Below are 27,464 nucleotides of genomic sequence, written 5' to 3' on the forward strand. Positions count from 1 at the left end.
CATTTTTGGTCCTTGAACCCTTGAGTCCTTGGGTCCTTGAGCCCTTGAATCCTTGAAGTCTCTGTCTTCAATGTCCTTAGATCCTTAGCTTCTTTGCATTTTCATACCATTTTCTCTCAAGCTTAAATCACAACTTCAAGTATTCTCATGGCATTATCCACATTATAGACTTTTGCTTCATTTTTGTCTGCACTATAGGCAACTTTGGAGCTACAATCATTTAGAGAAGAAAGAAGGACATGGGAGCTACAAATGAAAGAGGGGGTTTCTATTGCTTTCTTTATTATTTTGGCTTTCATGGTAGACTAGTGGGTGCTAACATATGATTATTGAGTTTTGTGATTTTCTCATAGTATGTTATGCATTTAACACATTTTCTATTCCTACAATCACAAATGTAAAACTCTGCAAATACTCAACCCACTTCATATGTCTCTGATTCAATTTATGTTGACTTCCCAAGAACTATAAAGCTTTATGATTAGTATACAACACAAAACCCTTAGGAATAAAATAATTTTTCCACTTCTTCAATGCTTGAACAATAGCATAAAACTCTTGATCATACACAAAATACTACCTTTTAGCATCATTCAACTTCATACTAAAGAAAGAAATTGGTTTAGCTTCTTGACTCAATACAACTCTTATTGCACTACCACTTGCATCCCATTCAACTTAAAATACCTTATTCAAATTAGGTAATTCTAATATAGGCAACTCAACAAAATTTTGTTTCAAAGTTTTAAAGTTCTTATTAGCTCCATGTGTATGCTTGAATTCCTTTTTTTGTTCTCTCATTGTCTTAGTCATAGCATTACAAAAAAACCTGAAATTCTTTATAAACTTCTTGTAAAAACTAGCCAAACCATGAAATTATCTTACCTCACCCACATTATTAGGTGTAGGCCACTCCAAAATTGCTTTAACCTTCTCAAGATCCATCATCAAACCATCAACTAAAAGAACACTTCTTTAGATTAATTATCAACTTTTCCTCTTTCAATCTCTACAATACTTGTCTAACATGCTCAAGATGTTCTTCCTTAGTCTTACTAAATATCAAAATATCATCCAAATAAACAATCAAAAACTTACTCAAGAATTTTTTCAAAGCTTCATTCCTCAACCTCATGAAAGTACTAGGTGCACTAGTAAAACCAAAAGGCATTACCAACCATTCATAGAAACCATCTCTTATCTTGAAAGTAGTCTTCCATTCATCACCTTCTTTGATTCTAATCTAATGATAGATACTCTTCAAATCAATCTTGATAAAATGCTTTTCTCTACTCAAACAATCCATTATGTCATCCATCCTCAACATAGGAAGCCTATATTTCATTGTCATTTTGTTAATAGCTCTTGAATCAGTACAAATTCTCCATTCTCCATTATTATTAGGTACTAATACAATAGGTACAACATATGAACTCAAAATTTCTCTAATCAAATGTATCTCCACTAAATTGCGCACTTGTCTATTAAGTTCTTCATTTTTAATGGGTGTTGATCTATATGGTGCTTTATTTGGAAAACTAGCTCTAGGAATTAGATCCATATAGTGACTTATACTTTTGATTCTTGTCAAACCATCAATTATATACTCTAAAAAAATTTCCTTATACTTATTCAACAATTCTATAATTTCTACTCGCACTTGGTCAATACTACTAGTTTCTACTATCACTCGATCACTACTAATTAACACTCAGTTGACATAGGTTTCTGCTACTCAGTTACTATTGGCACAACTTGGTCTCCTAGGTATTATAGGAGAATAGATTTTATTCTTCTTCATTTCCTTTTCAAATTTATTTTCATTAACCATGTGAATTCTCATAGTAGTACACTTAACCTCATTTCAGCTTTCAATAAAAGGTAACAATATTTTCTTTTTCCCATTCACCCAAAGAGTATATTGATTCAATCTTTTATCATGTGTAGCATATCTATCATATTGCCAAGGTATACCTAGAAAAATATGACAACTATCTAAAGGCATAATGTCACATAACACTTCATCAAAATAATGTCCAATCTTAAATTTCATAATACATTGTTCACTTACCAATATCTTATGCTCACCTTTGATCCATGAAACATGATAAGGTTTAGGATGCTCCAACCTCTACAAATGCAACTTTGCAACCAACTCTTCTGATGCAAATTTTTAGAACTTCCACTATGAATGATCACCTTGCAACATTTTCCATCCATCTTACATTTAGTTTCAAAAAGACTTCTCCTTAGGATTGGTTCCTCATCACTTCCCTTATTACATAAGGTTCTTCTCACAATTAGATTTTCTCCTACCTTAGGTCCACTAGGTGAATCCTTGGTATCTCCTTGAACCACAATATTTCTATTACCTTTCCCACTTTCAGAAGATCTACTTTCAAAAGATCTATGCCATTGTTTACTACATCTTAAATAATTACCACAAAAATCACCTCTAGAATAAGAATTACCTCTTCCTAGGTAAGAATTAGTACCTCCTCTATAAGAATCACCACCTTTCCACTCGATCTTGTCTTTATCATCATTATTTAATTCATATTTTCCCTTATCTTGCACATAACTATCAAATCTTCCACCTTCTCCATGAGATATACCTCTGCCTCTTTGGAATCTACCACCTCTATCTCTTTGTCTTTGTTCATGTTTCTTTGTCAAGATCTTCTCATCTTTCATGGCATATTGGTATGCTTCCTCCACATTTTTCCATTTCACAAAACCTATCTCATCTTTAATTCCAAATCTCAATCCAATTATGTATCTTACAATTTTCTCAACAACATCATCCACATGTCTAGATTTGATATCTAACCTATACAATTCCTCAATATACTCTTTCATAGTCATGTCTCTTTATCTCAAATTTTGCATCTTTCTCAAAAATTTGACTTCATAATCAGTAGGAAGGAACTTGTTCCTCACCTTGTTCCTCACCTTCTTCACCATCTTTTCCCAAGTCTTGATCTTCTCATTTCCTCTCCTTTGTCTATCAATTTTCAAATTCTTCCCCAATCATGAAGCATGTCCTTTCAACCTTGTAACTGCAATCTTCACCATCCTATTATTAGGAGTGTTTTCATACTCAAAGAACTTCTTCATTTCAAAGATCCAATCTAGTACAAAATTAGTATCTAATTTTCCATCATAAGGAACAACATCAATAGTAGACTTTGAATTTTTCCTAGACAATACTCTCAACAACCTTGCTTCATCCTAATCTTCTTTATTTTCTAGATTAGGGTTTGGTGCTGCTACTTCATCATCACTCACATTGTCTACATGCATTTCTCTTCTCTTGGCTATCTCTACAACATCTAATCTAGATGCAATCTATCTCAATGTATCCAATATGAAATTATCAACATTTCCTCTACCTCAAACCATCTTTACAATTAGGATCTTGGAAGATTGTAACCCTTTGCAAGTTATAGGTCAAATTTGCATATTTGCAACCCTACAACCAAATTCACTTAGGTTTCTATACAATCCAATCTCTATAAGGACAAACCTCATGCTCTAATACCACCTGATGCAAGGAGAGATGAGATAACTAGGGCCAAAGGTACATCTAGCTATTTAACCACCTAGGAGAGTAAACACAATGAAAAGATGCACCAAATAACAACAAACTTGGGAGAAAGGGGAACAAATGATTTCATATACTCATAAAATGACCAAATACATTTCTAGTTGTAAGGAATTTTGTGTTAAATCCACATTACAATCAATTTCAAATTTCAATGATCAAACTTTCTAACTTATCTTGCTCCTACACCTCCTATGCTTCTACCTCCTAAAATATGTCCTAAATCTCTACCAAAGGATTCTTCTTTAGATATATGCACAAACACAAGTCTGCCTGTTGCAAATAAAACCAAAATAAAATCTCATATTAAATGCTACGATAAGACATAAGTTGGCTCATAACATATATCTATCACTAAATTAAATACAAATCTCAGGCTCAAAAGGAAACTAAACATAGAAAAATTGGAAAAGAAATAATACAACAAATGATGTAACTCAAAGAACTCAACAATGCTCCACAACTAAAGGAGCTTGATAGTGCTTGGAAACAAAAGAAAGTCAGCAATGCTTGGAAACAAAAGGATGACTCAAAAACCAAAGAAAGCTTAGCAACCAAAGAATAACTTAGGAAGCAACTATGAACCCAATAACAACTAAGAAAATTGGAAATAGAAGACATTGCAACTTGATAGAAATAAGATAGAAGGAAGATGTGTAGGATAGAAATGCAACCCAAGATGCTCCTAAATCAAGTCCTTTCATTTTCTTCAAAGCAGTCTTCCACTCATCACCTTCTCTTATACGAATCTAATGGTACCAACTTTTTAGATCTATATTTGTGAAATACTCAGCCCCACTCAAATAGTCCATAATATCATCCATCCTTGGAAATGGAAACCTACATTTGATTTTGATCTTATTGATAGTGCGGGAGTCTATGAATATCCTTCATTCTCCATTCTTCTTTGGTTCTAATATGACTAGTACAACACATAGACTCAAACTATCTCAAATCAACCCCTTCTACAACAACTCATGAGCCTGTTTGTTCAACTATTCACTTTCCATTGGTGCTATTCTATGTTTTTTCTTGTTTGGAAAATTGCTCCTAGAATCAAATCCATTTGGTGAGAGGTCTTCCTCCCTAGGGGTAATCCATTAGGTACATTATCTGACACAATATTAGAAAATTCTCCCAACATATCTATAACTTCTATAGGTACCTTCTCTACTTCTTCTTTACTATCTTTTGGAATTATAGAAAAACACATATGCTTACACTTCATACCCTTGTGAAACTCACTTCCATCAAAAAAACATATTTTGGGAGCACTACATACCTTTTTTTTTTTCTCCTTCAATGTCTTCAACTTATGTTTCACTTCATCTTTGGTTAGAGTGTAGATATTTTCTTGCCCATCATGTACAACATGACTGTCAAACTACCATGGCTTACCCAACAAAATATGACATATTTCCATGGGTATGATATGACACAGTACCTCATCTTGGTAGCCTCTGATCTTGAACTTCATTGAGAATTACTCATTGACCATGACCTTATGACCATCTTGCACCCAAAAAATATGATATTAATGAGGGTGTTTTTGCCTCTTCAACTTCAACTTTGTGACCATATTTCCTAACACTAGATTGTCTGTGCTTCCACCATCAATTATCATATCAAAACACCTATCTTCACATTTGAACCTAGTCTAAAACAAACTCCTCCATTGATTAGGTTCCTTCTCACCACTCTGTAGGACTCTTTTGTTGACTAGGACTTCTCATCTTTTAGCATCTTTAGAATGTGATGATCTAGCATCTTTGTGAACATTTGAAACTATGGCCTAGCCTTTGATTCCTTGATTTATCCTTCCTTGGTGTTGGGAACATTCTAATTCCCTATGCCCTTCTTCTCTACCATGAAAACATTTCCCACATAAGCCTCCATTTCTAGATCCTTATCCTCTACCTCTTCCTCTCTAATCTCTATTATTTTGATCATGGAATTATTGTAATTATTTCCCCTTTGGTTCTGACTACTACTTCTAGCCTCATCCTTATTCTTTTGATCATCATTTTGGCTACCATAAGATCATCCACCAAATCTTCCACCATGACCTCTTCTACTATTCTTGTTGTCAAATTTTTTTCTCAATTTCTCCTCAACTCTTAAGAAAAACCTGTATGCCTCCTAATTACTAGTTATTCAAACTAGACTTAACTTGTCTTGAATACTTAGCCTTAACCCATTAACATAACAAGCTACATTCTCCTTATCAGCTTCTACATGGCTAGTTCTAATCAGAACTTAGTAGAACTCTTCAATATACTATTGAATAAAGTATCCTACTTGCTTCAACTCTTCTATTTTCTTTAATACATCAAGCTCGTAATCCACGAGATGAATTTTCATTTCAGTTTGGCTATCATCTGATCCCATTTGGTGATTTTTTCCTTTCCTTTTCTATTTTACTCCAACTAAATCTCCTACCCCTAGATCTTTGCATGTCCCTTCAGTTTTTCCTTTGTAAAGTTGACCCTATCAAGATCCTCAATATCTTCATACTCAAAGTACTCATCCAATTCATTGATCCAATTGATTAGCTCTTCCTGGGTTGAAATTTTTGAAATGTGGGGACCTCAAACTTAGGTCTTTTTACAATCTTGTAGATGGCCTTAAAAAGCCTCTCTTCCTTTGGTTTTAGAACTGCCTCTACTTCATCATTGTCTTCTTCTTTGTCCTCATCTTTGCTTTCATCTCTTATGGAAATATTTATTCCTCTGCATATTTATCCTTTCAATTTTGCATTTTTATTTGGAGGTCTCTAAAACCCTCAGGTGTAACACCTAAAACACTTCTACCATGCTATCTTTGTGGAGGCATTTTTGCGCATTTTGTAAAACCCTAGTGCAAACTACCTCATAATCAATGATCTGTCTACATGCTCAATCTAAACCATGGTCCTCATATAAACTATCTCAGAGTCAACAATCTATACACACACTCAATAACTGTAGCTCTAATACCACTTGATGAAGGGTTCTCCCCTTAATACCACAAACACATTAAAAAAAAAGAAACAATAATAATTCTAAGAACAAAATAGGGGCTTCTTATTATCACCACAAATGTGGAACAAAAGCATTCACAATTATAATATGATAACTCACATGGGTGGCTTCATTATAGTAATTGGCAAGACAAATTTGTTAACTATCACCTAGATTTGTCCTAGATAATGTTCAAGCCTTTCTTAAATAGACAACTTTCTTCCACCCAAGAAGGTTTGACACATTCAAACATAATGCCTAGGGCTGATAGTCCCTACCAATACATATAGAATCGGCCAAATAAACCTTTGACATTTATTTGTAGAGTTAGCTCCTAATCTATAGGCTCAGATCTATGCAAGCACCCATCCATTGAGTTTTTAGACCTCATTCAAGGCATCTAAGGTCTTCAAAACTAAGTTCAAAGATTTTTCTCAAAAAAATTCTAGCAAAAATTTGTGATAATTTGATGCAAGAGAATCCTAGGTGTGAGGGCAATCTTCCATCACCCAAAAATATTTTTATTTTCAGTCTTTACTATTTTCATTAGGACTAGTAGAAAAAGGGGTTACTACTTACTATTTTTAGTAATTTTTTCATACGAGGTCAAAATGTTCTAATTTTCTACATGAAGGTTCATTTTAGAATTATAAAACTACCATAAAAATCTCAATGCTCTAACTTAAGTATTAGAGAAGTTATTGCATTTTTTGGTGGAAAATTTTGGAGAAAAATCTCTGAACTTAGTTTTGAAGGCCTTAGAGGCCCTGGATGAGGTTTGAAAACTCAATGTAAGGGTACTTGTGTTGGTTTGATCCTATAGATCAAGAGCTAACATTTTTGAAAAGTGGTTATAATAGCCAATCAGAGCAATGATTTGAGAGTTATGGCCTTCCAAAGTTGGGCTACCCAAAATTTCTAAAAATAAATATCAAAGGTGTATTTGGCTAGCTCTATATGTATTGCTAGGGACTACTGGACCTAGGTACTAAGTTTGAATGTGTCGAGAACATTCTTGGGTGGCATAAAATTTCCTATTTAAGAAAGGCCTTAACATTGTCTAGGACAACTCTAGGTGATAGTTCATAGCTTTGTAATGAAGGTGCCCATCCGGGTTAGCATACTGTAACTGTGAATTATTTAATACTATATTTGTGGTGACAATAAGAAGTTTTTCTCACAATTGTTGTTAGTTCTTTGTTTATGTTATGTGTTTATGGTATTAAGCAAAGCACCCTTCATCAAGTGGTATCAAAGCTAGAGTTATTGAGTGTGTGGATAGATCATTGACTATGAGGTAGTTCACACTAGGACTATAGTTTGGGCTAACCTTGTAGATAGATCACTAATTATGAGGTAGTTTGCACTAGGGTTTCAGGGAAAGTGTGATAATTTCTCCATGAAAAGAGAGTGGCAGACAAGTTGTAATTGTTACACCTAAAGGTTTTAGAGCCCTAAAATAAAAATGAAAGAATTAGAAGAACAAATGCATAGAGGAATAAATCTTGTAGTAAGAGATGAAAGTGAGGATGATGATGAAGAAGAAAATGCTGAAGTAGAGGTAGTTCTAAACTTGGAGGAAGAGAGGATTTTTAAGGCCATCTCCAAGATTGGAAAAGGACATAAGTTTTACGTTTTGACATTTTTGAGAAATCTTAACTTAGAGGAGATGATCCATTAGATCAATAAATTGGAGGAGTATTTTTGAGTATGAAGATATTGAGTATCCTAATAGGATCAAGTTTGTGAAGGTAAAACTGATTTAACATGCAATGATCCAGTGGAAGGAGATTTAGTTGTAGTGAAATAGAAGAGGAAAGGAAAAAATTATGAGATGGGATTAGATGATTACGAAACTGAAGTGGCAATTCATTTCCATAGATTATGAGCTTTATCTATTGAAGAAAATACTTTAGGGTTGTAGCAAGTAGAAAAATTTGTTCAAGAGTATATTGAGATCTCATTAGACCTAGCCATGCAGAAGCTGATAAGGAGAAATTGCCTCATTACCTTAATGGGTTAAGGCCAAGTATTCAGGATGAGCTAAGTTTGGTTCGAATGAACAGTATTAAGGAGGCATACTAGTTTTCCCTAAGAGCTAATGAGAAACTGAGCAAAAATTTTGACAATAAGAATAGTGGAAGAAATTAGGGTGGAAGATCTAGCAGATGGTCTTATGGAAATCAAAATGATGATTGAAAGAACAAGGATGAGGTTGGAAGTAGCAGTCAAAATTAAAGGGGAAACAATTCTAATCATTTCCATGATTAGAAAAATAGAGATCAAAGAGGAAGAGATAGAGGAAAAGAATGTGGAAGATGAGGCTTCCATGGGAAATGTTTTCACTACAGAGAAGAAGGGCATATAGCATTTGAATGTTCCTAGCACCAAGGAAGGATAGATCAAAGAATTGAAGGCCAAGCTAAAGTTGCACATGTTGACAAAGATGCTAGATCATCACATTCTAAAGATGTTTAAAGAGGAGAAGTCCTCATCAATAGAAGAGTCCTACTGAGTGTTGAGAATGAACTTAACTAATGGAGGAGTTTGTCTACACTAGGTGCAAATGTGAAGATAAGTATTGTGATGAGATCATTGGTGGTGGAAGCACTAAAAATTTGGTGTCAAAAAAAAAAATGGTCACAAAATTGAAGCTAAAGAGGTAGAAACACCTTCGTTGATATTGTATTGTTTGGGTACAAGATGGCCATAAGTTCATGGTCAGTGAAAAATGCTTAATGAAGTTCAAAATTGGAAGATACCAAGATGAGGTATTGTGTGATATCATACATATTGACATATGTCATATGTTGTTAGGTAGGTCATGGTAGTTTGACAAGCATGTTGTACATGATGGGAGAGAAAATACCTACACTCTAACCAAGGATGGAGTGAAACATAAGTTGAAGCCATTGATGGAGAAAGAAGAAAAGGTATGTAGTGCTACTAGAATTTGTTTTTTTGATGGAAAAGGGTTTCTCAAGGATATGAAGCATAAGCATATGTGTTTTTCTATAATTCTAAAAGATAGTAAAGAAGAAGTAGAGAAGGTACCTATAGAAGTTGTAGATATGTTGTGAGAATTTTTTGATATTGTGTCAAATTATGTACTTGATGGATTACCCAAGGATGAAGATCAATCACTAGATGGATTTGATTTCAAGATTAGTTTTGCAAACAAGGTTGCACTTATAATAGCACCACTAGAAATTGAATAGTTGAATAGACAAGTTCATGAGTTGTTTTAGAAGGGGTTGATTTCAGAGAGTCTGAGTCCATGTGTTGTACCAGTCATATTAGAACCAAAGAAGAATGATGAGTGGAGGATGTGCTGAGATTCTCATGCTATCAACAAGATCACAATCAAGTATAGATTTCCATTGCCACGGATGGATGATATTATGGACTTTTTGAGTGGATTGAATATTTCACAAAGATAGATCTAAAGAGTAGCTACCATCAGATTCATATCAAAGAAGGTGATGAGTGGAAGATTACTTTGAAGACAAGGGAAGGACTACATGATTGGTCAGTCATGCCTTTTGGGCTAACCAATGCACCAAGCACTTTCATAAGGCTCATGAATGAGGTACTAAAAGAGTTTCTGGGTAAGTTTTTCATTGTTTACCTAGATGATATTTTGATCATTGGTAAGACATTGGAGGATCATTTGATTCATATTTAAAAGTTGTTTAATAAGTTGATGGAAGAAAAGTTGTTGATAAACCTAAAGAAGTGTAGTTTTGCAAATAAGTAGTTAGTGTACCTAGGGATTTTAGTCTAACTAGAAGGTCTAAAAATGGACCCAAAGAAAGTGAAGGATATCATTGAATGACCTACTCCAAGGATTGCAAAGAGGTAAGATCTTTTCATGGACTAGCTAGTTTTTTCAAAAAAATTATAAGAGGCTTTAGCAATATTTGTGGACCCTTGATTGAAATAGTGAGAGGGGATAGGAAAGAATTTAAGTGGACTATAGGAGTAGAGAAGTGTTTTAATATGTTGAAATAGAAAGTTACTGAGCAACTTGTTTTAGCACTTCCTAATTTTAAAATGATGTTTCAAGTAGATTGTGATGCTAGTGGTACTATAATAGGAGTTGTTTTGAGCCAAGAAGATAGACCTATTGCTCATTTGAGTGAGAAGTTCAATGATGTAAAAAGAAATATTATGTTTATGATTAGGAATTTTATGCTATAGTTCAAACATTGAAGCAATGGAGACACTATCTTATTCCAAGAATCTTGTTTTTTATATTGACCATCAAGCTTTGCAATATTTGAATAATCAAGTAACATTAAACCAAAGGCAATTGAAGTGGGTTTAGATTTTGTAAAGTTACACATTTTTTTTGAAACATGGGAGTGGGAAGTCTAACAAAGTTGTAGATGCTCTTAGTATAAGACAAATTTTTTGGATGGAAATGTAGATAGAGGTGATTGGGTTCAAGGTGATCAATACTTCATATCCAGATGATCTTGATTTTTCAAAAGCTTGGAAGGCTTGTACATAACCTATTAAACTTGATAGGACAAGGAGGTTGGGTTTCACGATCCAAGATAGTATGTTGTTCAATGGAAGCCAGTTGTACATTCCTAGACATTTAATGGGAGAGAATCTCATCAAGGAGAAGTATAGTGGAGGATTGGTTGGACATTTTGCTAGAGGTAAAACCATAGCTTTGGCTATTGAGAATTATTACTAGTCACAGTTGTAGCAAGATGTGAAGAAGTTTGTATAGATTTGTAGAGTATGTTAGATGGAAAAATGAGTGAAGCATAATACATAGTTGTATTAGTCATTACCTATACCAGAGAAGCCATGGGAGGATGTTAGCATGGATTTTGTTCTTGGATTATTAAGGACTCATCAATGGCATGATTTTATTTTTGTGGTGGTTGATAGGTTTTCAAAGATGAAAAAATTTATTACTTGCAGGAAGACTAGTGATGTTGTTCATGTGGTAGAGTTATTTTTCAAAGAAGTGGTGAGACTACATGGTTTGCCAAAGAGTATAGTTTTAAATTGAGATACTAAATTTGTATGGTATTTTTGGCACACATTATGCAAGAAGTTGAAGATAGATTTGAAGTTCAATTCATCACATCATCTACAGACTGATGGAGAAATAGAAATGGTGAATAGGAGTTTCGAAAATTTACTAAGATGTTTGTTTGGAGACAAGCCAAAGGACTAGGATTTGATTTTACCATAAGCAGAATTTGCATATAATAATTCTTTCAAATGGAGTACTAGTAAATCACCATTCTAGATTGTTTACAGGAGTAGTCTAAGAAATGCTTCTGAATTGTAGTAGTTGGATAAAGGAGAGATAAGTAGTCTTGAAGTAAAAGAATTTGTTGAACATTCATGAGGAGGTGAGGAAGCACATCATAAAGATGAGTACATAGTACATGGCTAAGGAAGATGTAAAAAGGAGGTATAAGGAATTTCAAATTGGAGATGAAGTCATGGTATATTTTGTTAGTATAGTTTTTTTAAATTTCCTAGTGGGTTATTTAATTTTCCCTATATTGCTAGGTTTTTCTTACACTTTTTAATAATCTCACTTAGGTTAATAAAGCATGTCTTATTAGGTGAGTGGTTGTGAAGTGTCACTTTCCTACATGTAAGCATCCATTTGCTATCTTGGAAAGATATTTTGCTATCTTTAGTTTTATAGATGGTTGCTCCTCATTGGTCGGTGTTACCACCTCCTCCCTCTTCCTATTCTATATAAGCATGGTACCTGGCTTGTATTTGTACTCAATTTCTTCTACATCATCTTAATGCTATTTTGATTCTAGCATTTGCATTACTCTTTTGGAGATTAACTCTATGTTGCTATTTTAATTTTGTATCATTTGCATTCATAGTTTAGATATCTATTCTTTACATTAGTTTTCTTGGTTATTAATCTTTTTAGATTCTAACATGGTATTAGAGCTTTTCTATGTACAAGAGTAGATTTTAGTTTTCTTATTTGAGAGATCTAGGGGAGCTAATAAATCTTATTATAGGTTTTTGAAAAACCTAGTATGCTCTTCTCTTGCATCTTTAGATGATCTTTAGAATCAAAAAAGGTTGAAAAAAATGCTTTTAATCTTTGGGGTTTTAGTCTCAAATATGACAACCAACTTGCATGTTTGGTGTTTTTAATCATTATTGCAAGTTCTAACATACCATTGATTGACTTAGGTAGCTAATTCAACATTTGCATATCATCTTTTGGTTGTTGGGGCTATTTTTTATTGTTAAAGGCATCTAATTTACACTACAACTACATCTTTTGTACATCAACAAGAAAAATGATTCCTAGGTTTTGTTTGCAACACCAAAAAAAATCTGGGTATCTTTTAGTTTTTGCATGCAATCTATATATTTTGCAGAATTGAGCAGGAAAGTTATAGCCATACCCCTCTCCATTGGAAGTCTCAAATTTGAATGCAATTTTCAAATGCCTCATTCTTGCTCATACGGACTCCAATTTTGACAATTCTTGTTATGATCTTGGTTATTTTATTGTGCTCTATCCACTAGTGAAGTGGTTTTTTGATTTCCATATGTAAATATTTTAGAAATTGTAGATTCTCAGTTATGACTTTAAAAAGTTCTCATTTTAGAAATTTGAAGGATCATAACTTTCTCATATGACCTCATATTGAGGCATTTTTTTTTGAAAGTGTATGATTTTTTAAGTAGAACACAATGGTGCTATTTGTTTCCTTGAGTATTGTGCCAAGTTTCACTTTCAACATATGCTCTTTGTGAGGATTTTGTAATGTATTGAAATCAAGATCACTTAGTATTTCCTACTAGTGGTAGTTGTAAACATACTAAAATAAAATGCCAAATCATATTTCTTTGGGTGGGGTTCTTTGATTAAGTAAAAGGGTGGGCATTGTCATGGTTGGGTTCTCTTCTTTTTTTGGCATATCTTTTCTACATTTCTTCATCATGGATCAAATAGATATGCCCATTCTAACTCCGTACAATTACTTTTAGTGGATATCACATAGGACAATTCACTTAAGGAAAGCTAAATTAAATAGGATAACTATAGGATTTGAAACTAAACCTGATGAAGATAAGCCTAAGTGGCTTAACAAAAGTGATGAGGCATATGAAACATTGTGTTTGTCTATTTCTCTTGACTTGTTATTTCACATTGAGTCTAAAAGAAAGATGAACAATTGATTCTTAGTATTCTCTCTAACCCAAGTTTAGAATATTACGTGTTTGTCTCTACCTTCTATGCTACTATGGGTGCACTTGGTACTTAATTCATTATGCCATCTTTAGATGATTTTTCTATCAATCTCACTCGAGAATAGGACAAGCTAATCCATATGGGAACTCTTAAGTCCTCTAAGTCACATGCCTTAGTTGCCAACCAAGAAAAGAAAGTATAAAAAGGAAAAAGTAGTAACAACAATAGTAAGGATAAGAAATAACAGATAAGCAAGGAAAAGAAGGATCAGATATTAGTTGCATCAAAATCAACTATTGATACCCCATCTTCCAAGGGCAATAAGCCTAAGAAAGAAAAGGTCCAATGTGCCTATTGTAAAAGACCTGATCACGATGAACATAAATGTTTGAAGAAATAAATTTATCACTTGATACACATTCTTGAGAAGAATAATATCAATGTTCTTGAGTCTATCAAACAAAGTTCTAATGAAGGTTCTAACAAGGTAAAAGAAAATAACAAGGGGAAAGGAAAGGGAAAGGCCCTTTTTGTATTTTTTGACTCACCACCCACTTAGGTTCTTGATTTAGGTGCCTCACACCACATGTCTTCATCTAAGGAAGAACTTGCATCCTTGGAGCAATGTACTACACCTTTTATTTTGATGGGTGATGACACACCTGTTGACTTGTATGTGAGTGGATTTTTTGATATGGTGGATGGCACATTCCATGATGTTTTTTATGTACCCTATTATGAACTAATCTCCTATCAGTATACCAGATGACTCACACAAGCTTAGGCTATAGGTGGAGATACGTGAGTTGCATAGTGATTCTATAGTTGCAATTGGGAGAGCAGATCATCAATCATGACTCTATCTATTTTCTCACTTTGTACCTGATCCTCCTTTGACTATTTTTCTAACTCACTCTAATGATATTAGTAAATTATGACATGAGGAGTTTAGCCATCTTAACTTTTGTAACTTGCATCAACTTAACTAGTAGAGAATGGTCATAGGGTTGCCTTCAATTTAGTTCTTAGGCATTTTTTTCCAAGGTTGCATTCTTGGTAAGCATCCTAAGGAAAAATTTGACAAAAGTAAGTTATGGAGAGCTTCACAGATACTAGAGTTAGTTCATAGTGATTTGGTTAGCCCATTTCAACATCCTTCTTTTAGCAGGGCTAGATATGTCCTCACATTCATTGATGAATTTTCTCAATATAGTTGGGTGTACTTTCTCAAATAGAAGTCAAAGGTATTTGATCATTTTTAGGACTTCAAAACTTTTATAGAGAAACAATCCGAAAAAGCCATCAACGTTTTGCACATAGACAATGGTGGTGAGTATGTCAACCATTGAATTGAAAGATTTTGCACTTTAGAGGGGACTGATTTAGAGCATTTAGTTCCATAAAATCCTTAGTAGAATGGTGTTTTTGAATGGAAGAATAGATCCTTGAAGGCAATAATGAACTATATGATTCACTCTAGATCTCTTCCACCATATTACTGGGCAGAGTCCATTAACTATGCTTGTTATATCTAGAACTATGTTCCTTAGCGAACCTTGAAGAGAGTTACTCCTTTTGAAGCTTGGAGTAGTTGAAAACCATTATTTAAGCACTTTCAAGTTTTTGGCTCTCCTACATGGGCCCACATTCTTGTAGAGAAATGAAAGGCATTGGATCTATAGAGAAAACCTTGCATATTTGTAGGTTATCTTGATGGTGTGAAGGGTTATCAGTTGCTCCAACCTACTAAACATGAGTTATTCATTGAGAGGAGTGTTCAACTTGAAGAGGGATCTTCAAGTTCACTTTCTATCACTTCTCCAACTCCTTCTACTTTGACATTGGAGTCACTTGGAATACATGATAGATCTTCTGATGAGTCAAATTCACCTAAGTAGTCTTCTACCTCCACTTCTATTGCTGAGAGTGATTTAGAGGACTCACCTCTTTCCTCTCCTAGTCATCATTCAAAGGTTTATGATTCCCCTTTAGATTTTCCCTCTTCTAGTCCACTTTGGGCTAGATAGACCTTGCATTCTATAGGTGATTAGGTTGGGGATCCATTAGACACTAGGAAGACTTGTTCATAGTTCTAGGATGCTCAACATGTGTTCACTGCTACTGCCTTAGATCCACATTCCTTTCATGAGGCTTTTGGTATTTGTAAGTGGGATACAACTATGCAGGAAGAATATAATTCCGCGATGAGGAGCCATACTTGGGATCTTGTCCCTCTTCCTAAGGGAAGAAAAAATGTTCAATTTAAGTGGATCTATTGGACAATTTTTTTAGTAAATGGGTTAGATGACAAGCACAAGGCTTGCTTGGTCATAAAGGATACTCCTAGGTTCTTGGGATTGACTAATCTGAGACTTTTGCACTAGTTGCCTAAATGAATTCCATTCGACCTATTTTTCTATTTCTATATCTAATTATTAGGAAGTAAATGAAGAGTGCTTTTCTTCATGGTGACCTTCTTGTGGAGATCTATATGGAGTAGCCACAGGGCTTCCTTAAGGATTATTCACTTGTGTACCATCCTCAGAAGTCTTTATATGGCCTCAAACAAGCTCCTTAGGCCTAGTATGCCAAGATGGACTCCTTCCATCTATCAATTGGGTTCACTTGGTGCCATTATGATCCTAATGTCTACATTCTACAATAGGATGATTCACTTTTATTTTTGGTTTTGTATGTTGATGACTTCTTGATCATAGGAAGTTCTTCACCCACCATTAAGGCTATCAAAGTTGCCCTTTAGTATAATTTTTTAATGACTTACTTAGGCTTGTTGCATTAATTTCTTAGGATTGAGATCTTTCAATCTTCTTCTAGGATCACCATCACATAGTCCAAATATGCTCTAGATTTACTCTCAAGGTTTCATATGGCTAACTATAAGACTACTCTGACTCCCTTCCCTTTTGGAGTCAAACTTGAGGCTCAGTGTACTTCTCCACTTATTGATGGCACTTTGTACCACCAACTTGTTGGGAGTCTCATTTATCTAAAACGAGACCCAAAATATCATATGCTATACGCATGGTCTCTTGATTCATGCAGGAGCCTCATGAGTTACACTAGAAAGTAGCCAAGTGGATCCTTCACTACATTTGGGGTTCTCACAATTGTGGGATTCACTATGCAACAAGTATTTAGCTTGATTTGGTGGGCTACATAGATTTAGATTGGGTAGGTGATTCTTAGGATTTTATGTATACTTTAGGTTACAACTGCTCACTTGGTATAGGTCATGTTTGTTGGTTGTGTAGAAATAAGTCTTCTATTGATCTATCTTCTATCAAGCTTGGGTATTGAGGTGCATTGAATGCCGCTACTAAGGCCATTTGGCTCCAACATCTTCTCACTAAGTTTGGTATCTAGATCTAATGACCATCAGTCATATTTTGTAACAACTAGAGTGTCATTTAGATCTTATAGAATTTGGTCCATCATTAGTGGATGACGTAGGAAAAGAGGTGAATAACTAGGGTCAAAGGCTCACCCAGCTATCCAAACCACCCTGCAAGAGTTAACATAATGGAAGCAAACATAAAGAACAACAACCAAAGGAGGAAGAAGGGTGAAATATTTTTATTGATTCATCAAAATATCTTCATATCTGCCCAACTGTAAGGCCTTTTGGGTTATGGTAAAATAAAAATAAATCCACATTCAAAGATCCAACAGAAAATTCACACTTTTAGTTCTACTCTATAATCTACTTCCCAAAAACTTCTTCTTCTTTCAACTCTAAGCCTAAAACACTCTACATACTTTCCAAAATGGCTTATAGATCATTCTAGAACATTACATAAGAGGAAGGCCGACCCAACAATGGTCTGGACACATCCCAAGAAAAGATCTTAACATAAATGTCATGATCAAAATAAATCCCACAAGTTAGCTTGCAAAAATTATATCCAAATATTGACACTTGGCACATGAAGGATCACTCGACACACACTAGGTAACTTGGTACATGAAGAGTCACTTGACATACATTGGGTAACTTGGCACATGAAGGAATTGCTATAATAACTTGGCACATGAAGGAATTGCTACACTAACTTGGCACATGAAGAAATTGCTATACTCTGCACCAACTAAGTGCTACAGTATCTTGGCACTAAGTGAGTGCTATAGTAACTTGGCTCTACTATGCAAAATGAAAAAAAGTGAGTAGGATAACAAGGAAACCCAAGATGCTCCTGCATCAAATAACTGGGATTGAAAGAAATGATTCTCCTGAATTATTGAGATGTCACAACTTGAGCTAAATGCAACTCAAATTGAGAAATCTATGAAGCATCTTTATTAGGTCTATTCTTCCACTTCACCAAATATTCATAGTAATTTTTTCCTCTTGTGCTCTTTCCAACTCTCTAATCTAATATCTATTTGACCTCTTCAATCTACTTCTTAGGATAATCATCTAATACAACAACTTCATCATCTGACTCAGGAAACTTATACAAATTAGCAATACTAAATATAGGAGATGTATCCATGTCATTGGGTAACTCAACTTCATAAGCATTACCACTGTCAAACTTTTTCAAGATCTTGCAACGTCCAAATTTCTTCATCTTTACTTTGTTGTATGTTCTAATTGGGAATCTTCCTTTTTTTAAATGAATCATCACCTCATCACCAACTTGAAAATCATGGTGTCTTCTAGACTAATCAACATTCTTCTTATACTTTTGATTACTTTGTTCTAACCTCAACTTCACTTCCTTATAAAAAGGCTCCATAAAATCAGAAAATTACTTTTTTGCAGAGCTTCTCTTTTCTTCACTAGCAACATCTCTCAAATTTGATATTCCTCTAATCTTCATTCTAGTAACAATCTCAAAAGGTGTCTTCCCTGTACTCCTCTTCAAAAAATTACTATATGCAAATTTAGCTTGTGCCAATACCATCTTCCAATTACTTGGCTTATTCCCAACTAAACATCTCAGCAAATTACCTAAGCTTCTATTCACAATCTCTATTTGTCCATCTATTTGTGGATGGAATATAGAACTAAACTTTAATTTAGTACCCACCTTCTTCTACAAAGGCTTCCAAAAATAACCAAAAAACTTACTATCTATGTCAGAAATAATGCTTCTTGGTAATCCATGCAATCTCACAATCTCTTTAAAGAAAAGTGTAGCAACATGTTTAGCATTTGATGTCTTCTTACGTGGTATAAAATGAGCCATCTTAGAAAATCTATCCACTACAACAAATATAGAATCATACCTCTTCACTATCTTAGGCAATCCAAGAACAAAATCCATATTGATATCACTCCAAGGTTTCTTAAGAATAGTAATAGGTGTATACAAACCATTATTTTGACTAGCTCCTTTTGCAATTTGAAAAACTCCACAACTCTTTACAAATTTCTAAACATCCTTGTACATTTATGGCCAATAATATTTCTCTTTCAATAAACTCAATGTCTTATCAATTCCAAAAATGTCCAACCAATCCACCATTATGCTTTTCCTTAATCAGATTCAACATCATAGAACTCCTAGGAATACACAAATTAATACCTTTGAACAACATACCTTTTTGAATGAGATACTCATCATACTTACTTATGTGATCTGTCAGATTTGGTGCTCTGCACTCTCTCCATGCTTTAGAAAAATTAGGATCAGCATCATACAAATCTTTTATTTCATCAAAACCAAGAACTTCAACCTTAATTTTAGTCAACAAAGAACATCTTCTACTCAATGCATTAACAACTCTATTAGTAACTCCACTCTTATGCTTGATCACAAACGTAAAACTCTGCAAATTATCAACCCACTTCATATGTCTTTGACTCAATTTATGTTGACTTCCCAAGTATTGTAAAGCTTTATGATAATTATACAGTACAAATGCTTTAGGATCAAATAATGTCTCCACTTCTTCAATTCTTGATCATACATAGAATACTTCCTTTTGGCACCATTCAACTATTCACTAAAGAAAGCAATGGGCTTACCTTCTTGACTTAATACAAATCCTATTGCATTACCACTTGCATCACATTCAACTTGAAATACTTTATTGAAATCAGGTAAAGCCAAAATAGGTAATTTAACAACCTTTTGTTTCAAAGTCTTAAAACTCTTATCAGCTCCATGTGTCCACTTGAATTTATTTTTATCTCCCCTCATTGTCTCAGTTATAGCATTACAAACATCACTAAAATTCCTTATAAACTTTCTATAAAAACTAGCCAAACCATGAAATGATCTTACCTCACCCACATTCTCAGGTGTAGGCCACTCCAAAATTACTTTAACCTTCTTAGGATTCATCTTCAAACCATCAACTAAAATCACAAATCCAAAATACACAATCTCCTCTTGCATAAGAGAGCACTTTTTCAGATTAATCAACAATTTTTCCTCTTTCAACCCCAACAATACTTGTCTAGTATGCTCAAGATGTTCACCCTTAGTCTTACTAAATATTATAATATCATCCAAATAAAAAATCACAAACCTACCTAAGAATATTTTTAGAACTTCATTCATCAACCTCATGAAAGTACTAGGTGCATTAGTCAAACCAAAAGGCATAACCAACCATTCATACAAACCATCTTCTATCTTGAAAGCAGTCTTCCATTCATCACCTTCCTTAATTTTGATTTGATGATAGCCACTCTTCAAATCAATCTTAGTAAACTACTTTACTCCACTCAAACAATCCTTCATGTCATCCATCCTTGTCATAGGAAACCTATATTTCACTATGATTTTTCTAATAGCTCAAGAATCAGTACATGTTCTTATTCTCCATTCCTTTTAGGTGCTAATATAGTAGGTATATCACATGGACTCAAGCTTTCTCTAATCAAACCTTTCTGCAACAACTCATGCACTTGTCTGTTAAGTTTTTTCATTCTCTATAGGTGTCAATCTATATGGTGCTTTGTTTGAAACACTAGCTCTAGGAATTAGATCCATTCAATAATTTATACTTCTTATTGGAGGTAAACCATTAGGAATATCATCAAATACAATATCCTTATACTCATTAGGAAATTCTACAATTTCTACTAGTACTTGATTATCACTATCTATTGTCACTCAGTCATTACAAGCTTTTGCTACTCAGTCATTACTACCAACACTTAGTCCTCTAGGAACTATGGAAAAATAGACTTGGTTCTTCTTCACTTCCTTTTCAAATTGCTTTCCATTAACCATGCAAACTTTTATTGCACTACAACTAACCTTATCTAGACTTTCAATCAAAGGCAATGATGTTTGTTTCTTCCCATTTACCCAAAGAGTATATTGATTCAATATTCCATCATGTACAACATATCTATCATATTTCCAAGGTCTACCCAACAAAACATGAAAACAATCAATGGGCATAATATCACACAAAACGTCATTAAAGTAATGTCCAATTTTGAATTTCACAAGGCATTGCTCATGTACCTATATCTTATGCTCACCTTTGATCCATGAAACATGATAAGGTTTGGGATGCTTCAACCTCTACAATTGCAACTTTGTAACTAGCTCTTCTAATGCCAAATTTGTAGAACTTCCACTATCAATGATCACTTTGCAACATTTTCCAACCATCTTAAATCTTTTCTTGAAAATACTTCTCCTTAAAATAGGTTCCTCATCACTTCCCTTATTACATAAGGTTCTTCTCACCATCAAATTTTCTCTAGCCTTAGGTCTACTTGGTGAACCCTCATCATCTCTTTGAATTACAAAATTTATATTACCCTACCCACTTTTAGAGGATCCACATTCAAAATATCTATGTCCCTCTTTACCACATCTAAAACAATTATCATGAAATCCACCTATAGAATAAGAATTACCTCTTCCTTGGTAAGAATTAGTGCCTCCTTGGTAAGAATTACTACTTTTCCATTCGTTCTTGCCTTTTTCATCATTCTTCAATCAGATTTTCTTTTATCTTGCACAAAATTGTCAAATATGCCACCTTCACCATAAGATATACCTCTACTTCTCTAAAATTTACGACTTCAAAATCTTTGTCTTTGTTCATGCTTCTTTGTCAACATCTCCTTAGCTTTTAATGCATATTGATATGCTTCTTCTTCACTTTCCAACTTCAAAAAACTTATTTCATCTTGTATTCTAGATCTCACTTCATCAATGTACCTTGCAATTTTCTCAACATCATCATCCACATGCCTAGATCTGATATCTAGTCTATAGAATTCCTAAGTATATCCTTTCATAGTCATGTCCTCTTGTTTCAAATTTTCCATCTTTCTCAACAAGCTAACTTGGTAATCAATAGGAAGGAATTTTTTATTTACCTTATTCACCATCTTTGGTCAAGTTTTGATCTTCTCCTTTCCTTTCCTTTGTCTATTAGTTTGCAAGTGCTCCCACCATAGTGATGCATTATCCTTCAAGCTAGTGACTGCAATCTTCAACTTTCTATTATCAGAAGTGTTTTCATACTCAAAGAACTTATCCATATGTAAGATCCAATCAAACACAACATTTGTATCCAATTTTCCATCATAATGAACAACTTCTATAGTAGACTTTGAATTTTCCCTAGACAACACTCACAATAATCTTTCCTCATCTTGATCTTCTTCAAATTTTGGATTATGGTTTAGTGCTACTACTTCATCATCAATTACATCATCAAGATGTGCTTCTCTCCTTTGGGTTGTGTCAACAACATCTAATCTGGCTACAATTTGTCTCAACTGATCCAATATAGTATCACTGACATTTCTTCTACCACAAACCATCTTTACAAATCAGGTTCCTACAAGATTGTAACTCTTTACAAGTTATAGGTCAAGTCTGCAGATCTAAAACCCTACAACCAAATCTAAATTAGTGTTATACACAATCTAATCTCCACAAAGATGAACCTCAAGCTCTGATACCACTTGACATAGGCAAGAGGGTGAAATACTTGGGCCAAAGGCTCACCTAGCTATCCAAACCACCTTGTAAGAGTTAACACAATGAATAACAACCAAAGGAGTAAAAAGAGTGAAATACTTTTATACTTTTATTGATTCATCAAAATATCTTCGTACATGCCTAGCTATAAGGCTTTCTAAGTTATGGCTAAATACAAATACATTCACATTCAAAGATCCAACAACAAATTTGCACTTTCAGTTCTACTCTACAATCTACTTCCCAAGAACATTACATAAGAGGAAGGCTGACCCAATAATGATCTAGACACATCCCAAGAAAAGATCTTAACATAAATGTCACGATTGAAATAAATCCTACATGTTGGCTCACAAAAATCACATTCAAATACTGACACTCAACACATGAAGGGTCTCTCAGCATACACTAGGTAACTCGGCACATGAAGAGTCACTTGGCATACACTAGGTAACTTGGCACATGAAGGAATTGCTACAGTAACTCAATTCCAAATAAGTGCTATAGTAACTCAGCACCAATTAAGTGCTACAATAACTCAGCTCCAATATGCAAAATGAACAATAATGAGCAAGATAACAAGGCAACCTAGGATGCTCCTGCATTAGTGGATCAAACATATAGAGATCTACATGCACTACATCTAGAAGCTCATCCATAGTCACATCATCAACCTTCTCTATTGCCCAACTTCTAAGTAGGTTGTTGATATCTTCACCAAACCCTTTATAGACAACAAGTTCCTTCATTTGAGAGCTTTTTTGGGGGTGCAGGATGCTCATCTTTTGGGGGGCCTCTCCCTTTCACTCAGAGTCCTAACTTTTTTTTTTTTTGGGGGGGGGGGGTCTCTCTTTTCTCTCTTTTGGGGGAATTTTATGTACATGGATACCTCATTAGGCTTGATTTTTCAAAACCCATTTCTACATTCACCTAAGTTTCACTTTTTTTTGGGGGGGGGGGGGGGGGGTGTTAGTGTAGTCCTTTTTATTTTCTAGTGGGTTATTTATTTTCTCCTATATTGCTAGGTTTTTCCTACACTTTTTAATAAGTTTACTTAGGTTAATAAAGCATGTCTTATTAGGTGAGTGGTTGCGAGGTGTCACCTTTCTACATGTGAGCATCCATTTGCTATCTTGGAAGATACTTTTCTATCTTTGGTCTGATAGATGGTTGCTCCTCATTAGTCAGATTTGCCACCTCCTCCCTCTTCATAGTCTATATAACCATGCTACCTGGTTTATATTTGTACTCAATTTCTTTTTCATCCTCTTAATGCTATTTTTATTCTAGTATTTGCATTACTCTCTTGGAGATTAACTCTATGCTGCTATTTTGATTTTGTATCATTTGCATTCATAGTTTAGATATCTATTCTCTACACTAGTTTTCTAGGTTATTAATCTTTTCATATTCTCACACATTTGAGAAAGGGGCATTTTCCAATGGATACATATAATAAGTTGAAGATGAAAAAGTTTGGACCATGCAAGATAATGAAAAGGCATGATTCTGGAAATGCCTATGAAGTGGAGTTTCCTACATAATTGAATAGTTCACCAATATTTAATATTTAGTATTCTAGTAGGTAGTTTGGTTATATAAAGGAGATTGAGTAGATACTAGATAGTCATATTGGAAAAAGTATAAGGAAAAAAACTTATGAAGAATACCCTATCAAATGGAAAAGAAGGCCAGTAGAGGATTCATCATGGCTAGCAAGGTAGGAGGTTAACAATCTTTGTTTCCCTCTAAACACCTAAGATGTGATGGAGTCACTTCTGAAATTACTCTAGATGTTTGATGCAGGAGCATCCTGAGTGTGGCAACAATCTTCCATCACCCAAAAATATTTTTATTTTGTCTTTTCTATTTTCATTAGCATTAGTAGATAGGGGGGTTAGTATTTCTAGGAGCTTACTAATTTTAGTAGGTTTTACATAAAAGCTTAGAATGTTCTCATTTTCTACACAAAGGTTCATTTCAGAATTATATGCCTCCTTAAAAAATTTCATTGCTCCAATTTAATTACTAGAGAAGTGATTGCAAATTTTTGGTGAAAAACTTTGGAAAAAAATCTTAGAACTCAGTTTTGAAGGACTTAGAGGCCTTAGATGAGGTTTGAAAAGTCAATGAAAGGGTGCTTGCACAATTTTGAGCTTGTAGATCAAGAGCTGGCATTTCTAAAAAGTGGTTATAATAGCCAATCAAAGAAATAGTTCGAGATTTATGGCCTTCCAAAGTTTGGCTACACAAAATTGCTAAAATATATGTCAAAGATATATTTAGCTAACTCAATATGTATTATTAGGGTATGTTAGCCCTAGGTATTAAGTTCAATTGTCTAGAACCTTCCTAGGTAGAATAAAATTGCCTATTTAGAAAAGGCCCAAACATTGTCTAGAATAGCTTCATGTGATAGTTCATAGGATTTTCTTGTAGATTATTTTAATGAAGGTGCCCATGTGGATTAGCATATTTTAATTCTGAATTTTGTAATTTTTCATATAAAATGATAATAAGAAGCCCCTATTTTGTTCTCGCAATTATTGTTGTTTCTTTGTTTATGTTCTGTGTTTATGGTATATAGAGGAGCACCCTTCATTATAACTTCTTTGATACTTAAGATGGAGCAATGTGATTTTTATGGTAGGCTTATAATAATGAAATGAGCCTTCATTTAGAAAATTAAAACATTCAAAGCTTGCATGACAAACTTACAAAAAATAGTAAGATCCCAAAAATAGTAACCCCCCTATCAACTAGTCTTGATTAAAATAGAAAAGACCAAAAATAAAAGAATTTTTGGGTGACACAAGATTTCCCTCACATTGAGGATACTCCTATATCATACATACATACATCTACATCCTTTGCATGGTTCAGAGGTGATGTCATTCTGGTAGAGACTTTTGCAAGGGAATGAGCCTCTCTTTATTATTGCATTTACACAAAACAAATGAGGAATTATTAATGTCATGTTTTCTTTTCTTTTTATTATATTTTATGTAGTCCTCCATATGGCCTATGGTAATATATGTAGTGTATCTACATTTTCTTTTCCATTGGAACAATATTAGTAGATACATGGGATCCTCACAGGAAGAGCATTCCAATACATGCATGCTTACATCCTTCGCTTCCTTTGTTTGGCTACCGTATAGAGCCTCTATATCTAATGTAGGATCATCTTGTGTTTCCTTGTAATCTTGATCTTTTTCTTTCATTCTACTAGTTTCTATTGAGTTCCAGTTACTATCGAGTGCTAGTTGTTGTCAAGTTCTAGTTACTATCAAATGGCAATTGTTGTCGAGTTCTAGTTACTATCAAGTGCTAGTGGATGTTTAGTTCTAGTTACTACAAAGTGCTAGTTGTTACTAAGTTCTAGTTATTGTTGAGTGCCAGTTTTTGTCGAGTTCCAATTACTATCAAGTGCCAGTTGCTTTTGAGTTCCAATTATTCTCGAGTTCCATCTTTTAATTGTTATTGGGTTACAGTTGCTATCTAGTTTTAATTGTTGTTGAGTTACCCAATGTATGCCTAGTGACTCTTCATGTGATGAGTTACCTAGTGTATGGTGAGTGACCCTTCATGTGCTGAATTTTACTATTTATGCCAAGTGTCAGCATTTGGATGTGATTTTTGTGAGCCGACTTGTGGGATTTATTTCGATTGTGATATTTATGTTAAGATATTTTCTTGGGATTTTTCTAGACCATTATTGAGTATAATTGTATGTTGTCTTTAATGTTACAAAAATGTCATATTAGTTTCTAGTATGTGCTTACCAAGTTCACTTGGTTAGCAAGACAATTTTTCTTGTCTACCAAGCATTCCTAGAGATTACTCTACGAAGGCAGTGTCCACCAAGCTCACTCAAGCATCAAAGAAAATTATGGCAGAAAGAAGTGTTAATTTAGTCCTCTTTGTTAACAAAGGAAAGTTGGTCAGAGTTAGAGTTAACCAAGTTCACTCAATTGCCAAAATATTTTGTAAGTTTGCAGTGTTAACCAAGCTTCTATTGTTCAACATAGGGAATCATGTTAGGACCAATGTTTACCAAGCTAGGTCAGCTATCAAAGAATTTTGTTGATTTGGATATGAAGTTTAATTATTTCAAGTATTATTTTCTAGCTAACTATAGTAATGATTATTGGTCATTGTAAATTGTAATTGAGCCGACTTGATAATTTGAATGATATAAATATAAGGTCAAGTTGAGATTCTAGTGTATGAGTATGCAAGTGTATTGATTGATTGAGAAGGAAAGTGTGTGAGAAAACTTGAAGGATGGTCAGATATACTTATGGAGTAGCAAAGTAATATTCAATCAAGAAGGATCTAGCATGAAGTAAAATAGAGATCTATAATCAAAAATTCAGTTGCATCTCAATCAGGTCATTTCATTGTTACTTTCTTACCATTGTAGCAGTGATCTAAAATCTCTCAACAAAGTTGGTTTAATAGCCAATTGTAAATCCTCTAACAAGGTGATAGTTCCATTGAATTGTTTTAAAACCTCTTGCATGGCCACTCCTAAAAGAGTGTTTAAATCCTCTAACAAGGTAACTCCTAATAGTGTGTTTTGTGACCTTTAACCAAGTTGGCTCTTAACAGGGCTCACTTCAAAAAAGTGAAAAATAGTAACTAGTTACATTGGTTGTTTTTTCCATATTCAGTTTCTATGTTAAATCCTAGTGTCTCATGTGTTCATGTTATTTCTTTTA

The sequence above is a fragment of the Cupressus sempervirens genome, chromosome 10, assembly GCF_028749045.1.
Source record: "Cupressus sempervirens isolate cs-2001-9-10 chromosome 10, ASM2874904v1, whole genome shotgun sequence".
In the NCBI taxonomy this organism is placed as follows: Eukaryota; Viridiplantae; Streptophyta; class Pinopsida; order Cupressales; family Cupressaceae; genus Cupressus; species Cupressus sempervirens.